Source organism: Ochotona princeps, chromosome 14, assembly GCF_030435755.1.
Source record: "Ochotona princeps isolate mOchPri1 chromosome 14, mOchPri1.hap1, whole genome shotgun sequence".
Taxonomy (NCBI): domain Eukaryota; kingdom Metazoa; phylum Chordata; class Mammalia; order Lagomorpha; family Ochotonidae; genus Ochotona; species Ochotona princeps.
The window spans coordinates 6,804,387-6,810,386 of record NC_080845.1 but is presented as its reverse complement, the minus strand read 5'-3'; positions in this window follow the sequence as shown (position 1 = coordinate 6,810,386).

The following is a 6,000-nucleotide window of genomic DNA, read 5'->3' as shown; positions in this document are numbered from 1 at the left end:
CCCAATCAGGCGGCACCTCCTGCCCAGCGCAGGCTTGAACAGCCTTTAGCTGTCCTGGCCTCAGTTCCCCTCTCCTCTTTTTCCCCCGAAGATTTATTTTTATTGGAAAGGCAGATATACAGAGAGGAGAGACAGAGAGGAAGACCTTCCGTCTACCAATACACTCCCCAATCGGCTGCAACAGCTGGAGCTGTGCCGATCCAAAGCCAGGAGCCAGGAGCTTCTTCCGGGTCTCCTATGCGGGTGCAGGGTCCCAAGGCTTTGGGCCATCTTTGGCTGACTTCCCAGGCCACAAGCAGGGAGCTGCATGGGAAATGGGCCCTCTGGGATACGAACCGGTGCCCTATGGGGTCCCAGCGTGTGCAAGGGGAGGACTTTAGGCGCTAAGCTACCGCACTGGGCCTGCGGCCTCAGTACCAATAGCAACATGCCAGTCCCCACCTCCCAGGGCTGACTGCTGCCTGGAGAGAAGCCCCCGGTTGTGCACCCGAAGGATGCCCTTGGCTCAGTAGGGTGTCAGTTGCCCTCCAGGCACAGGAGGGGCTGGTGGTGGCTGGAGGGCTTGTCCAGACACACAGGCCAGCCTTGGCTTGGTGGTCCATGGCGGCCATGGGGACAGGATCCCCAAGGATCTTGTCTTCCTGGTTTCCCAGCGGGGGCTCAGTGCCCCTGCTCTCCGCGGGGATGGAGCGGGGCCAGGGCTCCCCGGAGGGCCAGGGGCGCACCACCCCGCATCCCGCCCGGCGCCTCGGGCTCCGAGGCCCAAACTGGGATCCTGCCCGTAGGTGGCGCCGCGAGGCTGCGCTTGGGGCTCCCCGGCGGGAGCCGGACCCGGGCCCCCTGTCTTGTCCATTCCCCGCCCCGCGTCCGTCGCCTCGCGTGACCCGTGCCGGCCAAGGCTAAGGCTCAGACGGATCGGCCCAAGGACGTCGCATGGGCGGCTCCTGGCGCGACTGCCCTGCAGGGTCCCCGTGCTCGGGGCTGTCCCTGCCCGGGGCTCCAGGCGGCCGCGCGTGTGCGCGGGACCCGGTCTCGGTGTGGCGGCACATGTCCCGGGGGACGGGCCGAGTTCCTAGCCGGGGGTCCCGGGTGCGGCGTGGGGTGGGTGCGCGCCGGCGCGGCCTCCTGGGGCTCGGTTCTTTGTTCCCGCAGGGGCCCACGGGGGTCACGGAGCCTCTGTCCAACCACATCGCGCCCGAGGGCAGCCTGGCCAGCGAGGCGGCCGTGACCCTTGTGGGAAGAAAGCTGGTTTGCTCGCGCGGGCGGCTTTGGGGGCGTCCCCTTTAATGGACTGTGGGCGTGGGGGAAGCCTTTGTTTGGATCCCCCGCAGATGGCATCTGGGTTGTCCCCGACTCCAGGACCAGGAGAAGGGCTCCAAGGCGCCAGGGAAGGTGGGCGTGAGGTCTCCCAGGCCCTGGATGTCCTGGCCCCCGGGGCGGAATCCCACCTGAGCAAGGGCAGTGCCCGCATCAGGGGTCTCCTTTGGGAGCCTCTTTGGGTCCTTGCCAGCTCCCAGCCCACCTGCACTCCCTCCTTTGGGTGCCAGTCTTGGACTGGTGTGCCCTCTCCACTCTGCCATCATTTTCTCCTCCCAGGCTGGCCTCCGGGCACCGGTTCTGGCCTTTCTCTAGGTCCCCAGGGACTGGTGGTGGCACGTACGGATGCCACCCAGCTTGGGGGGAGCAGTAAGTAGCTGAATGGAGGCCAGCTGGGCTGGATGGCCAATGCAGCCATGGGGGCCCGTGGGCCGGTGGGCGCTTAGCTCCAGTGTAGGGAACAAGGACATGAGGAGGCTGAGGGTCACTGGCTGGCCTGCCCAGGCAGATGGCCTGGCCCTGGGGCATGGGCGGCCCAATGCTCCCTGGGTCCTGGGGTTGGGTGAGCTCCAGGCCTAACCTCAGCTGGAGCGGGAGGCCCCGCAGGCAGACGGGGTAGATGGCTTTCCTGGAATCGCAGCTCCTGCTTTCATGGTGTGCTTTAGAATTAATGTCCATCCACACGGCCTCTGTGGTTGCAGTCACTGGAAGATCAAATAAAAACCCGGGCCACCCCCCACTGCATGCCGAGGGAGGCCGCTGGAGCCGGTGTGAGCCTGCTTGCCCACACCTAGCAGGGCACCGCGCCCTGTGGCTTCCTGGATTATTCAGTTCCTGGCATCGGGAGACCCTCGCAGAGACATGGGGGCGGCCCCGGCTGAAGCTCCCCCAAGTGGCTGAGCCTGGCCTGGGAGTGCTGACCCAGGCCATGGCAGTCTCTGGGATAGATAAATACGCGCGTGGGAGCCAGATGAGCTCATGGGGGGCGGGCACAGCTGGAGGGCGCTGATAGCAAGCCATCTGAGTGGTTCCCATGCCACCTGGGACGTTCCATACTGCAGTGCTGGATTTGAGTTCCAACCTTTTGCCTGATTCTCATTTCCAGTGGATGCAAGTCCCAGAAGGAGCTGCGTCCCTGCACCCCAGTGGAAGACTTGGAGGGAGGTCCCGGCTCCTTCTCTACCAGTGTGGACATTTGGGGAGTAAACCAGCCAATAAGAGCTTAGGTTTCCTCTCTCTGCTGCTATTAGTAGCCATGGCATAGAAGGCTAAGCCTCTACCTATGGTGTTGGCATCCTATGAATCTCGGCTGTTCCACTTCTGATCCAGTTCCCTGCTGATGTGCCTGGGAAAGCAGCAGAGGATGGTCCAAGTGCTTGGGCCCCTGCATCCACGTGGGAGAGCCAAATGGGTTCTGGGAGTTCGGGCAGTTGGGCTATTGTGGCCCTTTGGGGAGTGAACCAGTGGATGGAAGACCTCTCTGTGACTTCTTCCCTGTAACCTTGTAACTCTTTTAATTAAGCCAGTCATTTTAATTTTATTATTATTATTATTTTTAGTGAAAAGGATGTGGGGAGGGCGATGGGCACTCGGCACCTGCCTGTCAAGCTGGGCTGCCGTGTCTCTTTGTGCCCCATGAGTCCTCAGCACACCTGGGATAGTCTCCTTGCCTCCCAGGGCTGTGGGGGGCCTTCCTTATGCCACGGAGGGGTGAGATCAGGGCAAGCACAGGCAAGCTCTGACAGGGCCTGCGCTGGTGGCTGGACACGGAGGCCGCCTTTTCCCAGCACTGCTTTGCTGTCAGCCCCGGCCCTGGACGTTCCAGTAGGAGCTGGCTGGCTGCCCTGTAACAGGACCTGCACAGGGGCAGGATTCCCAGCAGCTGGGTGCACTCCTGCAGTCCCAGCGACTGTTCCCTCGGGCAGGTGCTTGGAAACAGCCTGAGAGCAGCCTGTGGTGGGCCAGGCCACATCTTGCTGCTGCCAGAGAAGTGGACACAAAGGACCAGCGAGGATGTCATGCCAGAGCCCTTAGGGGCATCCTTGGGCTCCTGGGACAGCCCGGATGCCTCTGGGATCTGTGTGCTGTGGGCTCCCCGGTGGGGTTCCCGCCTCAGGGGCGCTGTCTGGTCTCGGGGGTGGGGCAGCTCGCTAGGGTCCCAAGGTACTGCCTGTCACTGCCATGGCCCAAGGTGCATGCAGCCCCAGGAGCTGGTGAATGGTTGAGGCTGCCTCACACTCTCCAAACTGGCTGTACCGACTATTCTTTTCTTTTAAAAGATTTATTTATTTTTATTGGAAAAGCAGATTTACAGAAAGGAGAGACAGAAAGATCTTCCATCTGTTGGTTCACTCCCCAAATGGCCGCAATGGTCAGAGCTGAGCCAAGCCGATGCCAGGAGCCAGGAGCTTCTTTTGAGTCTCCCATGCAGGTGCAGGGTCCCAAGGCTTTGGCCCATCCTCTGTTGCTTGTCCAGGTACATCAGTAGGGAGCTGGATGGGAAGCAGAACAGCTGGGGCACGAACTGGTGCCCATATAGGATGCTGGCACTTGGAGGTGGAGGATTAACCTATTGAGCCAACAAGCCCTTCTTGTCTGTTGCAGGGGGGTCCTGTGCCCAGCTCTTGGGCTCTGTGACTCAGTCTGCATTTCAGGATAGCCAGTGGCAGCAGAAAAGGACAAACAATTGAAGAGTACCTGCCACTGGCTGGGCCCTAACACCCCTGGCTCGGCTGCAGAAACCTCGGTGCCATCTGCTAGCCCCTTGCATGCCCAGGACTCCGTGGAGGAGGAGCGATTGCCTTGCCCATTTCACAGATGAGGAAGCTGAGGCCCGCCCAGTCCTACAGTCGGTGTGACCGGCTGGTGTCAGGCCTGTTCTGGGTGCCGGCAGTTCCATGGGTCAGAAACAAGCTGGAGTCATGTTTTCCAGTCAGGCTGTGCATCCAGGGGCAGCAGGTGGATGGGAGGCAGAAGGCTGGGGCGGGGGGACACTGCCCTGTGAGGGGTTGGGCAAGGTCAGCATTGGCCCCGGGGGTCCCCATGTTGTGCCAGCTTGGCAGGCTTCCCAGAGGAGGAGGTGCTGGCACCAGACCAGAAAGGACAGCCCCACTTGGACTCTGGGGGAAAGCTTGATGTGGATGGGCAAGGGCTGTGCCAAGATCAGAGTCCTGGTTCGAACCACAGCTCCACCCTTGGTATCTGCGCACCTTGAGGCCATAATGCATGTGCCCCGGGGCCTGAGTGACCACCGCACCTGGAGGTGGTGCTCAGGGGAGAGGTCCGGATCGAGGTCTCTCCTGAACTGGAGGAGACTCAGGCAAGTCCTCACTGACCAGAAAAAGGCACCCCTCCCTCCCTACAACGCTGCAGCCGCGACTCTGCAAATCGGATGTGACAGGCCAATGTGTGCCAAGATGGTGGCCAGCTGCTCCGCGGCCGCCGAGACCCTGCGCGGCCTCCTCGGAGAGCAGCCGGCCTGCCCTGCGCCCGGGACGCAGGTGCGCCCGGCGGTGGCCGCTGCCGGCTGAAGTCACCCACCCGCGGACACCCCGACTGTCGCACACAAACAGCACGCAGAGGCCTAGCGCACACACACGCGTCTGCGTCCCCCGAGGTAAGGAGACCGAGCGCCGCCCCTGGCCCCTGGCCCCAGGGTCCTGGAGGGGCTGCCAACCTCAGTTGCGGGTCCCCCCAACCACAGGGACAGCCCAGGCCATGACACATGATGCCTGACAGGTCAATCGAAGACCTGGCCTTGGATCGTATGGAGGGCTGCTAGCAGACGGGCCTTCTCAGGCCTCCAAGCCAGAAACACCGGCTGCAGGTGGGGACGTGGAGGCAGGCTCGACCCTGCGGTCGCAGGTTACAAACACGGGGGCACCTGCACACCGTAGGCCACGGGGCTAAGTTCCTCAGCACAGAACAGGTCCGGTGCCCAGACCTGGTGTGTGCACCTGCAGGGCCTGGGTGCGCAACTTGGGGTCCTCTGGTGCAGGAAACTGTCCTTGGCCTGTAGGCTGCTGCCTGCACCACTTCCTGAGTTGGAGAATGGGGGGAGACCTGGCTCCTCGAGCTTCCCCTGGCTGCACCTGTATGGGAGACCCGGAGGAAGCTTCTAGTTCCCAGCATCTTACTCACTCAGCTCCAGCCATTTGGCTATTTGGGGAGTAAATCAGTAGATGTAACTCTTTTTCTGTCTCGCCTTTTAAAAAATATATATTTATTTATTTCTATTGCAAAGTCCAATATACAGAGAGCAGGAGAGACAAAGAGGAAGATCCTCTGATGGTTCACTCCCCAAGTGGCTGCAACGGCTGGAGCTCAGCCGATCCGAAGCCAGCAGCCAGGAGCCTCTTCTGGGTCTCCCACACCAGTGCAGGGTCCCAAGGCTTTGGGCCATCCTCGACTGCTTTCCCAGGCCACAAGCAGGGAGCTGGATGGGAAGCGGCGCCGCCGGGATTAGAACCGGCGCCCATATGGGATCCCGGCGCATGCAAGGTGTGGACTTTAACCACTACGCTATTGCGCCAGGCCTCTGTCTTGGCTTTTCTCTGTAACTTTGCCTTTCAAATAAAAATATTTAAACCCTACCAAAAAAAAAGTCCAGAAAGTGGAGGAAGGGGCCATGGCCTAGGCATGCCCCTAGGAGATGCTAGGGCTGCAGATGATTGAAGGTACTGT